This window comes from Balaenoptera ricei, chromosome X (assembly GCF_028023285.1).
Source record: "Balaenoptera ricei isolate mBalRic1 chromosome X, mBalRic1.hap2, whole genome shotgun sequence".
NCBI classification, from domain to species: domain Eukaryota; kingdom Metazoa; phylum Chordata; class Mammalia; order Artiodactyla; family Balaenopteridae; genus Balaenoptera; species Balaenoptera ricei.
This window is the reverse complement of record NC_082660.1, coordinates 114,923,666-114,944,620: the sequence shown is the minus strand read 5'-3', so window position 1 is coordinate 114,944,620 and position 20,955 is coordinate 114,923,666.

Sequence of the window (20,955 nt, the reverse complement as noted above, 5' to 3'; positions counted from 1 at the left end):
GAGAGAGAAAATTTTTTTCTGATACTTCTCCAAATAGTCCTGGGAGAAACACTGATTCTAAATGGACCAATGTGGCCAGAAAGAGGGTGGAGGATGGTGTGTGTGTGTGTGTGTGTGTGTGTGTGTGTTGGGAGGAGGGTGGGGGAACTGGATTCACAAAACAATAGAGGCCTTAGGCATTGGAGAAGATTGAATAAGTGAAGATCCCTCCCAGCCCTGAGATTTTAATATTATTTGACAGTATGGCCAGAATGCAGCAATAAGTACAGAACACTAAGGCTTCTCTATGGCTCATCAAATATAATCTTTTCTCTGGTCGGGTCCATCTGTTCTTCATGTCCTTCCCCATCTTCACACCTTTGCTTGTGCCGCTTAATCTTTCTAAAAAAACCTCCACTGACTACATTCTAACCCATCGTTAAAGACTCATCTCAAGGCCTGCTTCTTCCTCTGTCGTAGCTGTGCCAGCCGCGCTGATCTGCACCTCCTTTGAACTGCTACAGTACTCTTCACAATTACACCTTTCCTGATGTCATGTGTTGAATTCTTTCTATTTTCAGTATGAGTTAGTCTTATAAATTGTAACTGTATTGTAACTGTGTTTTGAGAACGGGGACAATGCCTCCTCCTTTTCTATTCTCCCTGTGCCTAGCATAGAGTGGAAGAGATCTTATGGGCTTGTTCACTGAAATTTATTGATTGACAGTCATTTTTATATATACTCATCCCTTTACTACTATGTCTGAAGTCTCTGCCATGCAAGTAATAATGGATTAGATGGCAAAGATGGGAGCATTGCCCTCAGAAGGCCTCTGTGGAAAAAAGTAACACTACATGAAGAGGGCATTGTAACCCTTTCCTACTTGTATAAGCTCTGCCCCGTGACTCTTCTGACAAGCTGGTTTCCTTGCTTTTGGACTCTAGAAATGGGTAGGTTTCCTTCATTAGAGCCTTCACTCATTCCCTTATTACAGAATAATTTATTCATCACCAATGTTATACCAAGTTCTGTTCTAGATGTGGGAGATACATAGAGTCCCTGTCCTAAGGCACTTCTGGGGAGAAATGGAAAAGCAAATCTAGATAATTATAATACAGCATCATGGAGTTCCAGTTCTGGGGTAGATGGAGTCAGCATCTGTCTCCCCAGTTGTATACAGAGATAAAACCTGAACAGAATGAATGGAGCAGTGAGCAGTCTGAAAGTAAATAGTAGCTGGAGGGGTGGGATAAATTGGGAGATTGGGATTGACATATACACACTACTATATATAAAATAGATAACTAATAAGAACCTACTATATAGCAAAGGGAACTCTATTCAATACTCTGTAATGACCTATATGGGAAAAGAATCTAAAAGTGGATATATGTATAACTGATTCACTTTGCTGTACAGCAGAAATTAACACAATGCTGTAAATCAACTCTACTCCAATAAAAATTAATTTTAAGAAAGAAAGTAAATAGTAGCAAATTGGGAAAGAAAACCAGAATTCAAAGTGCCTCTGAACTGGTGGTGAGTATGCTATTTTTTCCCTTCTGATGTACCCTGGCCTGAACTTAGTACATCAGAATTCTAGAAGTGGCCATCAGGAAGCAGAAAGAGACAGCTCTAGGAGAAGTAATCTAATTCTGGCTCAAGAATGGAAAAGGAAACTCCTAACACGTAGTGTGGAAATCTTCCATTTTTTTCCCTCTTTCTTTTCTCTTTTCTTAATGCTCCAGCTCCCAAGAAATCGTGTGGCAATAGTAGCAAAAGCTGATAATTGGAGCCTGTAGGAGTTAAAATTTGAAGGACAAGGAATCTTCCTCTCTCTTCGGTGGATCTGTGATTCAAAGAGGGGTGGGTCAACTCCCCTTGGTTTTCTTCCTCTCCCCCCAACTGCTTGGACCTAAACAAGGACACGGTTGTAATAGTGCAGAGTAACTAAAGCCTCAGATTTCAGGCCAGAGGACTGAAAAGATGTCTCACGGGGGCAGAAAGTGCCAAGGAAATCACAGAAAGGGAGAAGCTTGGGAAAATGACCCTATAAAGTTGCTTATAAACTCTGGAGCTCAACCTTGTGTGAACATGTATGGATTAGACCCTATTTAGCAGAACGAAAACTTTGAGAACTAAACAGATAGACCACCGCTCAGGTCCCAGACTATTTACTGAGTGGTGGATACATGAGACATACTTGGATGGTGCTGTAAAGGCTTTGAAAATGAAACAGACTTGGGAACCACAACATACAGAAGGTGGATCGGCACTTATGCCTGAACCTAAACAGACTGACTTCCCACTAAAACAGAAATGTCAACATCAACATTCCCCATAGGATTTAAACAAGTTCCAAGGACTCATAAGGCAATATCCAAAGTATCCAGCATACAATCCAAAATTACTAGGCATATGAAGAATCAGGAAAATCTCAGTTCACATGAGGAAAGACAATCAACAGATGTCATCCTAGATGACAGATGTTGGAATTATCTGAAAAGATTTTAAATCAGCTATTGTTTATAAAAATACACTAACAAGTAAGGGTGAAATCCTTGAAAGAAATGGAATGAAAGCCTCAACAAAGAAATAAAAAAATATAAACAATCACCAAATGAAAGTTTAAGAGCTAAAGATGTACAATAACCAAGAGTAAAACAAAACACTGGATGGGTTCAGTAGCAGAATGTGGTCAGGATGATTTCATGAACTAGGATACACTTCAGCTGCTTCTAAAGAACAAATGGAAGTGAAGCAGATGGGGAAGAGTTGTATTAGTTATCTAACTGCTAATAGATAGATAACCGCTATTAGCTTGTTAACCCCAAACATAGCAGTTTAAAACAGCAAACATTATTATCTCACACAGTATTTGAAAGTCAAGAGTCTGGGAGTGGTTTAACTGAATGGGCCTGGCTCAGTCTCTCCCGAAGTTGCAATTTAACTGTCAGCAGGGTGTAGTCATCTCAAAGCCCCGCTGGGATTGGAGAATACGCTTCCAAGCTCACTCACGTGATTGTCAGCAGGTCTCCATTTCTTGTGGGCTGTTCCTTGTCACTTGGCCCTCTCTCTAAGGAACATTACAGCATGGCAGCGGGCATCCCTCAGAGCAAATGATCCAAATGGGAGAAAGAGAAAACCAAGATGGAAGCCACAATCTTTTTTATAACCTCATCTCAGAGGTGATATACCATCACTTCTATTATAATTCTATTTGTTAGAAGTGAGTCAGTAAGTGCAGCCCATACTCAAGGGGAGGGGAGTTAAACTCCACATCTTGACATGGGAAAGTATTAAAGAATATGTGGACATATTTTAAAAATCACCACAAGGGGGGAGATGATTCCAGGTGGAGGGAATCAGATATGCAAAGGCACAAAATCAAGGCAAAGAATTTAAAAGGAACACTCGGGACTGTTTCTGTCTTTATTGAGTTCAGTTGGGCTTATTATTAAGCACTGGTTGATGTGAAGCTTCTCTAAGTGTCAAATAACCCTCCAAAGACTCCTACTTAACTGTCCTATCGATTTTGGGGGAGACAGCAGGTCCAGGTCAGCGCCTCACACTAGGGCATGAATAGGACCTGCAGCTCCCATAGAATTTTGTTTTAGGATCTTGAAACAAAAGAGGAAATATACCAAGATGCTTTCTTTAGTTGTATGTGCAGGTCTTTACAGTAGATGGGAAGGTACCCTGGAGTTTTAATTGGAGCCTGATTGTCCTCGATAATACTCCATTCTGCCACTGTCTTCCATCTTCTCACTAGCTAAATCACTAAGTCAGTTCTGCTATAACATCTGTTTTGAAAACTCGAGTTTGTTCCAATTGATATGTTAAGGAACAATTTGAGCATGACATGAACTTCGTGTTTGCTTGAGAATGATTCCATCAGCAAGAAATGCTAGGTGAATGCAGAAAACAGCACCAAGCTTAACTGAGCTGTGTGGTAAAACATCAAACACACACCTCAAACAGCTGCCGGGCATACCCATCCACATCTAGTGTTACAACTTTCCATCTGATTTCAGATAACACTCCTTCCACCACTTCACAATAGCTCAGAACCTGCTACGCTCACAAGCAAACTTCAGGTCTTTTCAAGGTAAAGTGCCACGTTTATTGTAGTAGTTGTGTATTTCTTAACCATTAACATGTGTAAAATTGTGCTGCCTTTCCTATCTGGTTTAACGTGTCACTGATGTCTTTATTATTGTTCTTCTAATCCCATTTTCCCCATAAACCCTGTGGGTTTTGTTGCTCAATTTTGCATAGTGCAGTGATTTTTAAAAATGCATATGTAGTGTTATAGCAGAACTGACTCTATATGCTTGTTTTTTTTGTTTGTTTTTTACTAACCTCGGGCAGTGAATTTGGGTAGACTTGGCAAGCAATGAAAATCAGGTCAGTGAAGATTCTGCATTGTAGAGGCAAAAAAGAACAAGGAAGAGGAACATTCAAGTACAGTGGAGATGCTTATCTTTGCTGGAGGACCATGCAGAGCCTCTGTCTAAAGATTCCTTCGGTGGATTTTCTCACTAACAGCTATTTGGTATTCTGGCTTCTAGGTCTCCTGCTCTTCTGACCTTGAGTATCCTCATCCACAGCAAGCGGGTCTGTTTCTTTAGACTATAGGGCAGTGAATGGGTAGTGAGACATTGCCAAAGAATTTGGACTTTATTCTCTTGCTTCTCTGACCTTGAGCAAGGCTAGTGGTTCCTGCCGATTTTGTCTCCCCTCTGAGAACACACTTTTAAGACCTGCCAGAGAAAATATTGGCAAACGAAGCAACTGACAAGGGATTAATCTCCAAAATATACAAACAGCTCATGCAGCTCAATAACAGAAAAACAAACAACCCAATCAAAACATGGGCCGAAGGCCTAAATAGCCATTTATCCAAAGAACACACATGAAAAAATGCTCAACATCACTAATTATTAGAGAAATGCAAATCAAAACTACAGTGAGGTATCACCTCACACCAGTGAGAATGGCCATCATCAAAAAGTCTACAAACAATAAATTCTGGAGAGGGTGTGGAGAAAAGGGAACCCTCTTACACTGTTGGTGGGAATGTAAATTGATACAGCCACTATGGAGAACAGTATAGAGGTTCCTTAAAAAACTAAAAATAGAATTACCATATGACCCAGCAATCCCACTACTGGGCATATACCCTGAGAAAACCATAATTCAAAAAGACACATGCACCCAATGTTCATTGCAGCACTATTTACAATAGCCAGGTCATGGAAGCAACCTAAATGCCCATCAACAGATGAATGGATAAAGAAGAAGTGGTACATATATACAGTAGAATATTACTCAGCCATAAAAAGGAATGAAATTGGGTCATTTGTAGAGATGTGGATAGACCTAGAGACCGTCATACAGAGTGAAGTAAGTCAGAAAGAGAAAAACAAATATCGTGTTTTAATGCATATATGTGGAATCTAGGAAAATGGTATAGATGAACTTATTTGCAAAGCAGAAATAAAGACACAGATGTACAGATACCAAGGGGGGAAGTGGGGTTGGGATGGATTGGGAGACTGGGATTGACATATATACACTACTATGTATAAAATAGATAACTAATGAGAACCTACTGTAGAGCACAGGGAACTCTACTCAGTGCTCTGTGGTGACCTAAATGGGAAGGAAATCCAAGGAAGAGGGGATATATGTATATGTGTGGCTGATACATTTTGCTGTACAGCAGAAACTAACACAACATTGTAAAGCAACTATACTCCAATAAAAAAATTAATTAATTAAAAAAAAAGACCTGCCAGAGACGTTTGACTTTGGATCTATGACATCTGATGGTGAGGTGGTCATAGTCAAGTTCCAAAGTGGTCTGGGGCATTCGCAATATGGAACCGCCTTCTCTTGCTACTGGAACCATATTCAACTACATGGGAGGAAGCAGGGGTAAGCTTAATTATTTATTCCTCTTTTTCTTCCTTTTCTTCATCATTCTTTCTTTTTCATCTTCATTGAGCCATGTAGTGATTGAGTATTTGGACTCTGGGTCCACATCACTTAATGGTTGTGTGACTTTAGGCCACTTAACCACTCTGCACCTCCATTCCCTCATCTTAAAAACTGAGATTATAATGACACCTAACTCAGAGGCTTGTTGTGATGAATGAATGAATGAGATAATTCATGAAAAGCACTTAGAACTGGGCTAGTTGCTTTACACACATGTTCTTAATCAATACCTAAAGTCTGAGGCACCTATATCCATTTAGGATCAAGTGGAGATAAAAAATAAAGTGATTCTGAGCTATTACATTCTGTCAGTGGGGAAAAGTAGTTGCATTTATCCACAATTCTTCGGGACTCAGCTATTGCATAAAAAAAGGTGCAATTGTAATTACAGTTTCTATTTATGAAGCTTATAAGCATTGACCCATTTCTTTCATTAACTACTGCTCTTACCCTTAGGGCCAAGGCTCTCAAGGTAAAGATGCTTCTATATAACTTTGGGTGAAGATTGAATATTTAGGTTATGCAACTCTAACAACAGAGACATGTTTTAGGCTGACCCACCAGTATATTAAATGAAATGTTAAATGAGACCATAATCTAACCAAGGGCACCAATATCTCACCTCACCTGGTTCAGAATTTTGGGGCGAGGTTGGGTGAGCTTCCCCAGTGGCATAGTGTGAGGAGTGCTACCTGTGTCCTGATATTCATGATGGTTAAGGACTACTGTTCCTACCACCCCCCTTTGTCACACTATGCTTATGCCTATGTCTCAGTCCTTCTCTGCCGTCTGCATTGTTCTTCAGTTTCAGGGTCTTTTTAGTCCAGGCTTCAACTTTGGCTTCTGGGTTTAACTGCATCCAACCAAATCCACTTTACCTCCTAGTTTTCAACTTTTCTTCTCCCCTAGCTTGGTCTCGGAACCTTGTCTATTGATGTGTACTTGTAGTAAACCATTATGGAAGCTACTGGTAACACAGGTCAACAATTTTGAAAGCTCTAGGCCTTTCTCTGTACTTACATACATTCTGCGTCCCATTTCCTGAACTCTCCCCCAGAGTGGATTTGATCCTTGAATCTGTGCTGAGGTCTCAACGTGTTTTTGTTTGGTTCATGTCAAGCAGTGTTTACATTTAGAAAATAGAATATCCATAAATTCTTCATCCTAAAGGACACATTGATACCATCTGATGAAAGGTGGGCTATCTTGTACATTGTGAAAGATTTCTCACTATCAACAAAACTGTAAGGTCTAATAGAACATTGATTTTTAAACTTTTAAAAATTGTTAAAATTTTCCATTTGAACCATTTTTTTAAATTTATTTATTTTATTTTTGGCTACGTTGGGTCTTTGTTGCTGCACACGGGCTTTCTCTAGTTGCGGCGAGCGGGGGCTACTGTTCGTTGCGGTGCGCAGGCTTCTCATTGCAGTGGCTTCTCTTGTTGTGGAGCCCAGGCTCTAGAGCACAGGCTCAGTAGTTGCGGCACACGGGCTTAGTTGCTCCGCGGCATGTGGTATCTTCCCAGACCAGGGCTCGAACCCATGTCCCTGCATTGGCAGGCAGATTCTTAACCACTGCACCACCAGGGAAGCCCCATTTGAGCAATTTTTAAGTGTACCATTTAGTGAGTGACATTAAGTACATTCACACTGTTGTTAAACCATCACCACCATCCATTTCCAGAACTTTTTAATCTTCCCAAACTGAAACTCTGCATCCGTTAAACAGTATCTCCCAATTCCTCCTTTCCACCAGCCCCAGGCAACCACCATTTTACTTTCTGTCTTTATGAATTTGACTACAATAGGTCCCTCATATAAGTGAAATCATACGGTATTTGTCCTTTTATGACTGGCTTATTTTACTTAGCATAATGTCTTCAAGTTTCCTCCATGTTGAAGCATGTGTCAGAATTTTCTTCCTTTTACAGGCTGAGTAATATTCCATTGTTTGTATATATCACATTTTATTTATCCATTTATCATTAGCCATTTTGAGTAATGTTGCTACGAACATGGATGTACAAATATCTGTTTGAGTTCCTGCTTTCAATTCTTTTGGGTATATACCCAGAAGTGGAATTACTGGATCATATGGTAATTCTATGTTTAATTTTTTGAGGAACAATCATGCCATTTTCACAGCAGCTGCACCATTTTATATCCCCACCAACAGTGCACAAGTGTTCCAATTTCTCCACATCCTCCACATCACTTGTTATTTTCTATTTCTATTTTTTTGTAATAGTCATCCTAATGGGTGTGAAGTAATATCTCATTGTGGTTTTGACTTGCATTTCCCTAATGATTAGTGATGTTGAGCAGCTTTTCCCTGTGGTTATTGGCCATTTGGATATCTTCTCTGGAGGAATGTGATATGATCAGTGGTTTATTTGCTCTCACAAATTCCTATAGCCTCTGGGGATTTTCCTGATACTTGGGGACATGAATTGGAAAATAACGTCTTTCTCTGGGACTGGAAGAGTTTTCTGTCATTTTCTTCAAGTCCTTTTCCCATTTTTAACTGGATTGTTTATATTTTTGCTGTTGGATTTTTTAAAATATAAATTTATTTATTTAGTTAATTAGTTTTGGCTGCGTTGGATCTTCGTTGCTCCACGCGGGCTTTCTCTAGTTGTGGCGAGCGGGGGCCACTCTTGGTTGCGGTGCGTGGGCTTCTCATTGCGGGGGCTTCTCTTGTTGCGGAGCACGGGCTCTAGGTGCACAGGCTTCAGTAGTTGTGGCTCGCGGGCTCTAGAGCGCAGGCTCAGTAGTTGTAGCACATGGGCTTAGTTGTTCCGCGGCATGTGGGATCTTCCCGGACCAGGGCTCGAACCCATGTCCCCTGCATTGGCAGGCGGATTCTTAACCACTGCACCACCAGGGAAGCCCTGGATTTTTAAACTTTTAAAAATTGTGGGACTCTGCGTTCAAATGAAGTATTTCAGGAAATCTCAATGCATAAAACAGATTAAAACAAAGATGCGCCAGATAGTTGGGGAAGAGATGGAGCCTACCTCTTCACTCTTTCTTTCCATGGCAGCCCTGAGAGGGCTCCTTGATACCCTTAATGCTGCTTTTTAGCTCTTTGGGAAAACTACTGCCCATTGGCATTTAGAAAGAGATCCATGCTTCTAAATATCTGAGGAGACATAGATATTCACAAAGAAAGACTCACGTCTATGTTTTACCAGCTTCAAATATTGACCATGACAAGAGAAATGTGGTGATTTTTTACTGGAGCACGTTAGTGTTGTTTTGTCACTTAGTTCCCAAAGACACACATAGCTATTGATCCTTCCACATATCAAGGGAAGCTCATAAATTATTGGGGAAGTGTCAACAAAAATGAAGAAAATGACAGAAAACTCTTCTAGACCCAGAGAAAGACATTATTTTCCAATTCCTGTCCCCCAGTATCAGGAAAATCCCCAGGGGCAATGAGCATTTGTGAGAGCAAATAAGCCACTGATCACATTGCTATTTATCACAGTTGCTCAATTCTTGCTTCAGCCTTCAGACCTTGTTGAATCAGGAGAATTTTAAAAAGTGAGTGTTTGTGGGCTTAAAGGGGTTTTTGAGTTTGAAAGTAAAGTTCTGAGAATAGTCCTATGATTCTGGAAGCTACCAGCTGGCCCTCAGCCAAGTGGTTAAGACTCGTCTCCCTTTTGAGGGTCCTACTCCCTGCTTTGGGTGACAACCTTCTAGGATGTTCATGTTGTCTGTGCAGGGTCCCCCCCCCACCCCTACCGCTTCCCCATTGGAATTCTCTATCCCCTGCCACCTTGAGAACCAAAATGCCCTTCATATCCAGACCACTACTCTCTGTGAGCAAGTAGGAAGCCCATCAATAGCACAGCACTTTTACTTGCCTTGACTTCTGAACAACTGAGAAATTTAAAGGACTCTGGAGATAGAGTCTAAAATATTAGCTTTAATATGGATAAAAGGTTAGAATGGAAGATGCGGCTTATAGCTATGAGCAAGCGGGCTTTCCAGTACTGTGCTCCTGTGTTAGGGAGACTTACCCCCTTGGTCACAAATTGTGCCCTAGCACCGCAGGATGCTATTACAGGGGCAGGCGCCTCTCACTGTTTGGCAGAAATCGGAGCAGAACACAACTCCTCTGTAGTCTGCCATATCCTGGGCATAGCTATGCATGCAGAGTGCCTTGTCCCAAGCTTTTCAACTACAAGCTCTTCTCTACAGGTACTGAAAGGAACATCCAGAGTGGGAAGAAGAGTCTCCCCTAATAATCCTCCATTTATTTTTCTCTTAACTCACTGTGTTTAACCACCAAGCCATCTCCATGGAGGGAGGAAGTCAGCAGTTTATGAGGACAGTCCTCTCCCACCTTGAGGAGGCTACTTCCCCAATAGCAATTACTGGGACCACTGATGGGCAGTATAGATGGTAGTGCACATTTCAGAAGGCTCTGAAATGTGTTTGAAGACTACATTAATTAAATCAATATCAAGATCATGCCATGCTCAAGGATGAAAATTTATTCCCTATTCTATTTCCCTTTTCAAATGATGTCCAGCTACATTAAGTTGCCTAAGGGAGCATATCCAGTAAGATCAAAGGACAGCATTAATAATAGCAGCGTGCTACGCTAATGTGCAACAATAAGATGCCACTCATTTGAATATAATCTGCCATTATCACATTTCCAGGGGGATGTTAAAGTCCAAATATTAACCCCCCTTGTACTTTTCAGTTAAAGTCCAGAGAAATAAAAGTACACATTTCTTAAATTCCAAAGTTCAAACTAAAGTTTTCTTGTCCTCATGAGGGAAAGCACGAAGAAATTAAAGACCAAAAGCTATCTCCTTAGCTTCTTAATCTGCTCAGCCTTAACTAGGAAAGTTCTCAAGGCCTGTGCAGAGTTGGGGGTTCTTTAGCAGTTTTAGCATGTGCTATTTCTTACTGGACTGGGTATGGTCACTTCAGGGCCCTAGCGTTTGTATTAGTTCAATGCCAAGTCTCTGATGTTTCACTTAGTTCAAAGAATTAATAGAACTGACGAGCCAATCATATCACTGGCCCCATAATTCCCAGTTGGCAAACAAGCACATAATAAACGGTCTGTGATAGTCACCTCATGGCTCACATTGATCCCTGCTTCCTAGAATTCACCCCTTGTGGAGTCCTTTTCCCTTGTGTGTGTGCTGGACTTTGCTTCTAACAAATAGAACATGTCAGAGTGGTGGGGTGTCACTTCAGTAATTAGGTTACAAAGGGCTGTGACTTCCATCTTTGCAGCAGTCTCTCCCTCTCTGGTTCTCTTCACTTGCTTGAGTTGAAGAAGTCAGCTGTCCTGCTGTGAGCTGCCCTTGGAAGAAGCCATGTGGCAAGGAACTTGCCAGCAAGGATGAGGCCCTCAGTCTTTGAGGAGCTGAATTCTGGCAACAGCCATGTGAGAGGACTTGGAAGTGGATCCTCCTTTACCTGAACCTTGAAGTGACTGTAGCCATGCATAACACTTCGACTGCAGCCTTTGACGGGCCCTGACATGGAAGGTCCAGCTAAGCTGCACCCAGTTCCTGACCTACAGAAACCGAGATAATACATGTTCTCATTTTAAGCAACTAAGTTTGGGGATAATCTGTTAGGTAGTGACAGACAACTGATACATAGGCCAATCCACAGTCCCTAGAGAAGTTATCCCAGGCAAAATTATATTGTCCATATCCAGTACTCAGAATTGCTAAAGTTTGTGGCAGAAACTCAATATTATCTGAAGGAGAAATGATAGATGGAAGAAATCTTGGTTGTAGCCTTGCCAGGGAGGCCAGTCTATCCAAATATCTGGAGTCCATGGTCTGTGAACTTCAACTCAATTTGGAGAAGTTTCTCACCCAGCGGTTAATTTTGGCTTTGTATATTTAATAGCCAATTGCATAATTATAGAAACCAGACTCTTGGCCCAATATAAACCTCAATAGACTGCCAAGTTCGAAATATCTTGTCTAAATACTGAACTCCAAGACCTACAACCACGTGCCCTGGCTCTACCCAGAGATTCTCGTGTTATTTTAGTCTGCTAATTCTAGCTCTTGTCTATTTCTCCATGGTCTTGGTCCAGTGCATCAGGTGTTTGGCTTTGAGGAAGTCCAATGAATAGCACCTTGAATTCTGAGCCGACAGATACTTAAGAAAAGGAGCAAGGCAGATGGGAAATGAAATTTGCCCCTTTATTCCCAAGTAAGCTGATATTAGAAAATGTAGCTTAGATCTGTGGATAAGTGAGCTTCCTAACACTGCATCCCAGAGGTATCCACCCAGAGGCTGCACGAGACCATTGCATTGCCTTTCCCCTCGCTATGGATATTTATGTTCATGTAAAACTTTCTGCTTAGAGGAGCAGAGCAGGACACACACTCTCTGTTGAGAGCTTTAAATCCAAGAGCAAGGGTAGGTAAAGGGGATGCGACAAACAGGACAGGCTTTTTCTGACCACTTAGGTAAGTCCCTCTTCCTGGAAGGAAATGAGGAGCTAGAGTCATGGAAAGAAACATCGGGAGTGAGGAAATGTGTTCTCTGCATATCCTAGTTGTCAAATAAGGCTGACTAAATCCCTACCATGGTGATAATGAGCGATTATCATTCAGGGTTGTTCAGGGGCTAGTGTAAAGTAAGAAGGAATTATGTGATTCTTAGAGATGGGGAAAGCCAAGAGGGCTGGCTCTTGGCAAAATTGTTTAGTTGATTACGTAGTTTTATGTCCACAAGTCCTTTCAGAACCTGCTCCACCCCCTCCAACCCCTAAACTCCAGAAGCCAGGACCTCCTTCAGACCTACATGCCACTGGTCATACCCAAATGCTCTGGCTCTACCAAGATAAGGCCCCCTTCCTGATAGACTAATATATGCATGCTCCTCTTTGGGGACAATAACTTTTAAGCAGCACCTCTGTGTTTTACTCCAGAGGAGTGAATTTTGATGCTATATGGCCAGCTGATGAGGAATTATAAACATAGCTACCTCCTAATCAGGCTGGCCCTGGTTTGTACTTAAAATTTTCTGAATTAATTGTCCTATTGCCTGACGTAGTACCTTTGACTTCTAACGCAGACCTCAGGCAGGATCCATGGGAAATCCAAGCTTCTTGGGAAAATCATTTCTTGTTTGAAAGGCTTATACTACCGCACAGCCAAGAGGATTCAGATTTGGGTTCTTTGGGAAATTACCAAGGATGACAAACCCTCCTGGAAGAGATCATAAATTGAGGAATAGGGTGGCATTCTGCATTGTTAATTTCACTTGGATGAACATATGACACAGCCCTTTTGTCTTTACCAATGTCTGAGTGAAATGTCAAAACCCACAGCAGCCAGATACCCTAGCCAGGATCTTTTGCTCCCCTGGAAAAGATCAACTTACATCTAAAAGATTTGATCACACCTTATGGGCCACCAGGGTGTTCAGAAATAACCATGGCAGATCAAATATTCTCAGGAAGAGAAGGTTCTGACTGATTTTGTTCTGTGTTCAGCCTTTTTATGTTTATCAATTCTGAGAGGCATAGAAATATTTTTGCACATTTCTGACGGCACCTGTGCTCCCCTTCTCATGCATTATTTCTTATCAAATGCGTTTGACTACAACACAACACAACACTTACCCTTGGCCCCATGTGACAGAACATTATGATCTTTTACACAGCTTACTTGGTGTTTAAAAATATTTGCTTTATGTGTGTGTTTGCCTTGGGGGTAGAGGACTAGGATGTAGGGAGTCGGGGAGCTAGGGAGGTTGGAATAACAAAGGCTTGTTTGGTTTTGTTCGCTTGTTTTTTTTCAAAATAACATTTCAAACAGCTTGGCTTGAAAGTCAATTTCTGGAATACCTAGTGAAAGCCATTCTTCGCTCTTTTTCTCTTAGATTTGGAGGCAAACAAACACCCCAGTCAGGTCTGCATTTATACCAGATAGAATAAAGGGCTGCCTACAGAATATGTGTGTACCCAAAATAAAACTGACCCCCAAATCTCTTTCTTTGGAGTACAGCACTTTTGTTTTTGTTATTCTTTGGGACAAGTATTTCAAATATCTCATTAAAATGCATATATGTTATCATTAGCAGGTTGGGAGGTGATTCGACAGATCAAGCAGATAAGGTCTTGAGGAGAAACGGGATAAGTGTTTTGAGAAGAAGCGGCAAGGGAATGATCTGGAAACTGTATAATTAGTACTACTTCCCCCACCGCACCATCATGATTTATTGGATGACTAGGGTGTGCCTGGTGTTTTACAGACATTACTTTGTTTCCTACAACAGCCCAGTGAAGGGGATGCCACTACGATTTCAATTTTTCAGTCGAGGAAACTGAGGCTCAGAAAAACTCAAAGTAATTTGCACGGTGCTTCTCAGATAGAAGGTGTGAATTCAGGGTTTTAACTCAAGTCAAGCAGGAGGCAAGTACTGCCGTGGGAGACAATCTGGAACATTTTGCTCAGGTATGACTCAGCTTCTAGTCATGGGTGGGAAGAACACGAACGAGCTGAAGAACTCAAATGCTATGAGTTTCACTAATTTTTTATGAGGGGACGGTGGGCTCAGGATTAACAGATCCCAACTTGGGTTGGGCACCTATACTAGGAAACCTTATCAATTGAGGGAAAACACAAGTATGATGATGCAAATTCAGAATTTCACTGTAAAGGTCTTAAATGCAAGCTGTAGCAGTTCCCTACTTTGTAATAAATGAATGTAGATTGCTTGCTAGTTGTGCACAATTAGGGGCAAGCCACTTTACCTCTTAACTCTTAGGTTTTTCAACTGTAAAATGGAATGAATAAGTCCCTGTAGAATTGTTGAAACTATCAACGTGTGAGAAAGTGTTTTGCAAAGTGTTTTGTGTAGGACGACGTGCAGATACGGAGATGACAGCAGATGGATCATAATAGAAACCTCATTTCCTCATCAGAGATCTAGTTGGTTGTGAGTGACACTGAGGACCAAGGAGGAAAGGGAGACAAGTGGCTCTCACAGCTCTCCTTGCTCTGTCTGGTTTCTGCAAGTCTCTTTAGCCTGTCAGGTGCCGGCACTCACTCATGTCGACAGACTTGAGTTTAGTTTCTGATGGATGCTTTGTTCCTCTGCAACATGCAGGTATTATGAGTGGTTAATGAAACTGTAGCAACATTATGGTTTGAATGAAGATCGTTTATATTCCTCTCTGACACTAGAAGATGGAGGATTTCAGGGTCCTGTGTACCAGGGATGGGGAGAAAGTATGGCTGATGCTTATAAGCTGGGGGGGTCTAAGAGAAATGTTTCTAATAGTCCAACAACTCTATAGAGCATGTTTGTCTAGTTTCTGCATTGTGTTGCGAGAACATTCTATTCTCAGTGCTGTCTCTGGGAAAATTTGGGAAGTCATTAAGTTTGTCTTTGGCAACTCTAGCCTTTTAATAATAACATATGTCATTTATTGAGCACTTACCATGTGCCAAGAATTGTGTTATATGCTTGACAAAGGCTTTATCTAATCACATTTAATCCTTGTCACATGTTTTGGGCTGTTTTTTTACAGAGTGTTTCCTATGTGTCCTGCTCTATACTGTATACTTCCTGTACTTTACCTTATTTAATCTCCACAGTAAATTTATCAGGTAGATACTACTATTATTTCTCTTTTATAGAAGAGGAAACTAAGACCCAATGGCATGAAATTATTTGCTTAAGAACATACACACAGAAATTAGTAGAATTGAAATTTAAAATCTGGCTTTCAAGGAAAGACTTGAGTCCTATTCACACTAGGATGCAGTGTCGGGTTTAGGAAGATGGGGAGGAGAGAGAAATGTCTGGTTCGGGTGGAATATTTTTCATCTGATCATTCATTCAACTCGTTTTTTCAAGTCATTCAGGTCAAAATTCTTGGAGGCATCCTTGACGTTTGCAACCATATCCATTCTATTAGCCAATCCTTCAAAATATAGTACACTTGACCTTTGAACAGTGTGTGTTTGAACTGCGTGGGTCCACTTACATGCAGATATTTTTCAATAGTAAATACTACAGTACTACACGATCCATGGTTGGTTGAAGCCACAGATGCAGAGCCTTGGATTCAGAGGAACTGTGGGTTCAGAAGGTGGACTATAAGTTATACTCAGATTTTTGTCAGCGCGGAGGGTCGACACCCCTAACTCTCATGTTGTTCAAGGGTGGACTGTATATGCATAAGCCAGCCACTCCTCCCCACCTCCACTGCCACCACCTTAGTCCAGGCCACCATCATCTTTCATTTGGATGACTGCAACATCTCCCTTCTTTTGCCTTTGCCCTTTATGGCGGACACTAGCTTTTCGTTAAAACCCATTTGACTCTTCCTATATAGCCGAAGAGATACAGCTGAATGCACAGCTGTCCTGCTGGACCACATAACCCAACGTTGCTTGCAGTTAGCTGTGGGTATGTGACAAAGTTCTCATCAATGGAATGTTAGCAGAAGTGACATGTGCCGTTTCTGAGTCAGGGGCTTGGGACATTTGGGCTTGCCTCCTCTAAATCCTCATCCTCTTTTTCTGTCTGCTGGAAGCTGGATATCTGACAATCTGGCTTTGACCTTGCAGACTATGACAAGGCGCTAGTTGATGGCAGAGCAACAACTTGGAAAGGATCTGGGCCTATCAATTACCATGAGAAATAGACTTGTCCTATGGACCTGAAGTAGTCACAATAAGGCTATTCTGAGAGAAACAAATTCCTTTGTTCTTTAAGCTACCACAAGGTTGAGTCTTTTTGATACAGCAGCCTAGCGTTACCCTAAGTAATACACCCCTACAGTCTGTACTCTACACAGCAACCAGAGTAAACCGTATAGTAACATAAATCATATCATTGTGCTTCTCTGAGTAAAATTCTCCAGTGGATCCCTATTTCTCAGAGTGTAAAAGCCAACATCCTTAGAATGGGCTGCAAAGCCCAACAGGACTTGTCCATACTCCCACACCTGTATTACCTCTCTGACTCTTATCCAATCATTTTCCCACCATCCCATTCACTGGCCTCTTTTCTATTTTTGAACAGGTCGGCCACTCTCCCCCTACAGGGTCTTTGCCCATAATGTCCCTTCTGCCTGGAAAACTCTTCCCCAGATATCTGCCTGGCTCATTCCATCACTTCATTAAAATCTTGGCTCATGCATCACCTTTCTAGAGAGGCCTTTCTGGACCACCCGCCCCGAGATAGCACCCCCATCGCCTAGCCCTGGCTTTAGTTTTCTTCATAGCACTGCTCACTAGTTGACATATGTGTTTGTTTATTTTCTGTCTCCTCCATTTAGAATGTGCACTCCATGAAAGCAGGGAATTTTGGTCACAGCTATATCCCCAGTGCCTAAAACGATGCCTAGCACATACTAGGAGCTCAGTAAACTGGTGAATGAATGACTTTATTCGTTGATCTTCCAACATCCACTAAGTCACCTGAGGTGCCTGTTAAAATGCTGACTCCGGGGGCCATAGTCATTCAGATTTTGATTCAGCTGATCTGTGGTGGGTCCCAGGAATTTGGTTTTTGACACATATACCCACCCCCTATAATTCTGGTACACGTGGTAAGGTGACACCTCTTAGAGAAACACTGCACTGGATTGTAAGCCCCACGAGGACTTTCTCAATAGTGTATCCATAAGGCCTTGCAGAGTGCCTCACACATAGTAAGTGCTCAACAAATATTTTTAAATGGATCAATGAACAAATATTTATTGCAGTTTCTTAGGTGCCAGGCACTCTGCTAGATGGTGAGACTAATCCAGTGGGAGCACCTTAATCCTTAAACTTATGTACCCAACAGTCCAAGTTCCTGAGACCTGAGAGTCCACTCAGCACTGTTGCAGTGTGGACTAAGCTGTTCTTTAAGGCAGCACTTTTCCAATTTCATGCTCACACAGATCACTTGGGTATCTTGTTAAAAGACAAATTCTGAACCCTTATTTAAATAAAACTTGTTTTCAGAAAAAAAAAAAAAGACAAATTCTGATTTAGTGAGCTTGGGGTGAGCCTGGGATTCTGCATTGCTTACAAACTCCCAGGTAACGCTGATACTACTGGTCCATCAACCACACTTTGCGTAGTAACAAGGCCTTAAGCTAAAACAGGGTAGTGGGCAGAGCTAGCCAGGCGATTGCTATTTACTTGGGGCTACTTGCTCCTCAGCTGCAGAGAAACTTCTGTGCCTAGAGCCCAATGGTAGCTGCTTAATTTTCAAGCTCTACCAACAACTATACATGTTTTAATTAAAAAAGACCCCAAATCAATTAAGATCGACATCTCTGCAACTATAAAATTCATGGATGTAAATTGTGTTGCTGTTTTTCTGAGGGGGATGGACTAATGTTCCTGTCTTTGTTTAATTAAAAAGTTTGACAAGGGAGGTTTTGGAGGTGACAGACAGATGTCTGAAAGTGCTATAAAGAACTTGGATGACATAATTTTTGTTTGGTGGATGTATTAGTCTTCTAGTCTACCACAGACTGGGTGGCTTAGACAACAGACATTTATTTCTCATAGATCTGGAGGCTGGGAAGTCCAAGATTAAGGTGTCAGCAAGGTAGGCTTCATTCTGAGGCCCTTCTCTTGGCTTGTAGGTGGAAGCCTTCTTGCTGTGTGCTCACATGACTTCTTCGTGTGTGTGTTTGTGAGAGAGTCCTAACTCTCTTGTGTCTTTTCTTATAAAGACACTAATCCTATCTGATCAGGGCCCCACTCTTATGCCTCATTTAACTTTGATTACTTCCTTGAAGGGCCCATCTCCAAATATAGCCACACTGGGGAGCTAAGGGCTTCAACATATGAATTTTGGGAGGACAGGCATTTATTTACTTCATAACAGTGAACAAGACCTAGAAACAATACATCTCTTGATTGAGGCCATCTGTGTGGGATAGTTCGGTGGCCTTTCAAGAATCCTAAAATTTCTATCGTCAGTCACTTAATTCTTTTGCCTCAATGTGTTTAGAATCCAGAAGTTCCCCCATGACAAATGAAATGCTTCAGAATTAGGAAAACAGTAACTACTTAATCATCATGAACTTCTAGGCTTTTAACTCTAGAGCTCCTTATTTAGACTTCAGGGGATCTCTGAATTCCCCCAAATTTAGTGAAATATTTATGTACGTACATATGTATTGTTTGTGATTTTTTCCCTAGGGAGAGAGTCCATAGCTTTTATAGAATTCTCAGGTGGATTTTGTGATTTCCCCAAAGGTTAAGAATCTCCTTAAGTATGAGAATAACAGAGCTTAGGATAGGGGATTTTGAGTGGTGGGGGAGAAATGTACAACACTTTATTGCAGTTTGTTTTGTTTTGTTTAGTTTTATGTGTCTCTTTCTCTCCATTATCTTGTGTCTTCCTTGAGAGAAAGTCATACTCATCTGTGTATCCCTGATGCCCAGCACGGTGTCTAGCACAGAAAAAGTATTCAACACATGGTTTTGAAATCAGGAATGAAACTTACTGCTAGGGTAAGGTGGGAGCTCAAGGTGGTGGGGGCATTGAAACACAGGGCTCTGGGTACCTAGGTCCCCACCTAGGTGGGCATGGACAGAGAAGACAGAGGTACAAGAGTATCCAGAGGAAACTTGAGTTAATTAATGCTTATTACAGGGCTCAACTTCATACACACATATTCTTTTAGGGGGGGGTCATCCTCAGTAGAAGGTAAAATCCAAGTCTAACATCTCAGCTCGTCTTGTTTCCTAGTTAAGATGTGCTGTTCGATCAATAAAAATGAATAATTTAAATTCAATATCCCTCTGTCACTATCAATAATACTTTTGTGAGTGATGTAGTACTATGGTAATGCAATTTGTTAGTCGCTGCCACACTTTCACATGACAGTCTGCTGAAGTTGTAAACTTAATTTACTCTAGGCATTTGACATAAGTAACATTGATGGGTTTTATCTTTAAAAGTATCGATTTCCACCACCCCCCCCCAGAATATCTCCTCTGTGTTTGTGTTTATTGAATAAATAGGCACCTGTCTGGTTAAGGAAACCTTTTTTAAGCTAAGGAAGCTTCCCACTTGGTTTTACGCATACCTTTGCTGAACAACTTAGACTCAGAACCTCCGAGTTGGGAGAGACTTACGATGTTGTGTTGTCCTGTTTGTCCACTTCCAGGGACAGCTTCTTATCATCTAGGGCACGGGCTCCACAGTGGAGACAAAACCTACTGTTCTGCAACTTCAACCCCTTATTAGCTTTCCTGAGTGACACATTGTAAATCTATCCATCAGCTGCTTGCCAGTCCTTTCATGTATTTGAAGGCTGTTTGCATGTACATCCAAGATTTTTCTTGTCCAGGTTAAACTTTCTTAGTACTTTCAATTCCTTTCCATTCGACAAGGTTTCTAGATCTCCTCACCCATATCATACTAAAAAGCTGAGAAAATATTTACCAGCAATCTGATAAGTGGTTAATAACTAAAATATATAAGGCACTCATGCAACTCAATAGCAAAAAAAATTGAACATTTTCATGTTGATATTTATTATCAGGATATTGATTTATAGTATTAGTGACATTCAGTGCCATGGAATTCTACTGTATATGGTCAGATAATGTCTTTATATTGTGCTGTACATGTAGTGTGATGTTTTGTGGTTTCCTCACTAATACTCATGGTCTCTTGTCTTTTGGTAATAGCCATTCTAATAGGTATGAGGTAATATCTCATTGTGATTTTGATTTGCATTTTCCTGATTAATGATGTTGAGCATCTTCTCATGTGGTTTTCTCTTGATAGGAGGTAAAGAAAGCTTAGCTTTCTGTTGCCTTGTGAGCATCTATCTTTGCTTAAATTGAGTCAATATAAGTTGGACTATGCCAAAGAAGGAAAGTAAACAAACATTAGGCATAATTTGGATTTACTTTCCTTTTTGAACATGCAGTGTCACAAATAGGAAGAGTATATGAACAAGGAAAGTATAATTGTTTGTTAAGTCATTGA